The sequence below is a fragment of the Sparus aurata genome, unplaced genomic scaffold (assembly GCF_900880675.1).
Source record: "Sparus aurata unplaced genomic scaffold, fSpaAur1.1, whole genome shotgun sequence".
NCBI lineage: Eukaryota > Metazoa > Chordata > Actinopteri > Spariformes > Sparidae > Sparus > Sparus aurata.
This window is the reverse complement of record NW_022045134.1, coordinates 117,412-119,916: the sequence shown is the minus strand read 5'-3', so window position 1 is coordinate 119,916 and position 2,505 is coordinate 117,412.

The following is a 2,505-nucleotide window of genomic DNA, read 5'->3' as shown; positions in this document are numbered from 1 at the left end:
CTTCCCCTAAAGATCGCATATATAAACAGATTCATCATCTTCACACTTCAGTAAAGGTCTCATTGGTCCAACATGTTAAATCTTCAGAGAAATCCTCTTACTGCTCTGCAGACGGTCAGCCAGCTCCTCCTGCTTCATTTTCTTCAGGAAGTGAAGTGTGATCTTCAGAAATGCCTCTCTGCTGCTCCTCCTCTGCTCTTCATCCTCACCATCCAACACCTCCTCATCCTCCCTCTGACTCTCTAAGCATTCTGGGTAATCTGAACTCAGAACCTTCTGGACCTTCTTCAGCTCGTTCTTCACAAAAGTCCCAATGTTCTCCTCCAGCAGCTGAAACAGAACATTATGTGAATGACAACATTTAACATCATGGAGCCAAACATCAGATCCATGTTGGACAGATTCACCACTGGTCTGTAAAGTGCAGCATGGAGATTATTGTGAACAGACTGGATGTAAAAGTAGTTGTTGTTCATGTACAGACCATAAATATGGAGTCCAGGTGTGTCTGATGCTGCTGGACAGACGGACCTCTGGGAACCTCTGAGCTCTCCTGGTCCACTCTGTGGAGGAATCATGAAGAATCAGTCACATTGTGTCTGTCCACTCAGAGACAAACACAAGCTGAAGGTCCTTTGAGTTCAAGTGTTGATGACATCATTGAATCAGATGGTTTCCTCTGACATCACAGTGTTGGTCATACTGCTGATCCCACTGTGAATCAACAGTCAGTCAGTTTACTGGGTTGGTTCAGCAGCTTGTCTGGTTTAGTCCCTCCAGATCTTATTGACCCGTTTAATACTGTGGACAGCAACACACAGCTAACACAAGCTAGCTGGATGCTAACTGTCCAGTGCAAATTGGTGAAGAGTCTCAATAAACTTGTATTGAGTTGAGATTCCAACATTTGAGATTAAAAAAAATATTCGTTATGTCTTTTTGTTTTCATTTATATAATTTCTGCAATAAATCTAAATCTGACACCAAAACATTAAAATAATGTTATTTTTTTCGTATAAACTTGATTTTTATCTAATCTAACTGTTTTGTGACCCGAAAGTTATCTATTGACTGTTTTGTTTGTTGCTTTTTTTGTGATTACGGACACAACGGCCTAAATATAAAGATAATAATAAATTCATAATTTGTAAATATAAGCTAGATTCATGTAGATTGCAGTAGGAAAAAATACTTAACGTCTGAGTTTGAAAATGCTCCACAGAACTTTCGATGGATTTGTAACACTTTATTATTTCTGCACATTTAATAAATATTGTAAAACAGTAAAATGTTCTGCCTTCAGTTCATATCTTTGTCTCAAGTGTTTGAACTATATTTAAGAGATCAGAAAATACGTCATTTGTTTTTATATATTTTATATCTAATTGGCCGATATGTCAGTTATCAGAGTTTTTTACTCATCATATGGGTTTCAGTACCGGCCCCATGAGGTCCGGATGGGTCGGGCCCTTGTAACGTCAGATATAACACACAGCCCTTCCTCTCCTCAGCAGCAGGGTCAGATTTCAGCAGGAGGTGAGTCACTGCTGTTTGTCCACAGGAGGAACACTGTCCTGTCAGAGTTGTTTAGGGACGGACATGAAGAAATGTGAACCTGTCCTTTAATACTAATCCTGCTCTGACCCCCATCGCCACTCTGAGAACATGAAGACCATCAGGACAACTGGTCAGACTGGATTTAATGAGGACAGACATCAACAGAGAGCAACAGGACAACAACTTACTGTCTGTCTGACACATGCTCTTGTTTAAATTCAATAACAATATCCTTTGACTCGTCACACTTGAAGGACACACAGCTGGGCTCAGGTCCAGGTCCAGGTCCAGGTCCAGGTCCTGGTCCAGGTCCAGGTCCAGGTCCAGTGGTTTTAGAGGGAGGGCCTCCCTCCTCTCTGTCCTCACACTGATTAATGCTGCTCAGCTCACACACACTTTCATCTGGAGAGGAAACACAAATCATTCATCTGCACATCAACTGAAATCAGCCTTTGGGTCAGAAACACTCTTGAAGGACAAAATGTCTGAAAGTCGACTTCCTCTTCTAACATTTAAACTATTTATTTCTAAGTAAACATTGTCACATTTTAAAGGTTATAAAACAGTCAGTGTCCTTCTGTACATGACTGTGGAGACTTTCTGTGGAGCTTGGAGTGTTAAATAACTGATAAAACACAAATACTGACAAGTTGATTTAACCATGAGGCAGAAATTGTTCTAATAATCTGTTGTGTTGTTATAAAATATGAAAGTCTCAGGTGTGTTCAGGTGGGTTTTGTCTGTAGAGGCTATGACGTCTCTCACTGACGTCACGTCTCCTGTCAGAACATCAGCTGCTGGACTTGGATCAGTCCACTAGATGACGTCATGACGCTGTGGTGGAGTCAACACACGTTTCTCTGATATCTTTTAATCTGAAAGAGTCAATCTGGTCATCTGTTGTTTATTTAAAACATTTATCTGCAAAATAAAAATGAGAATCTCTTC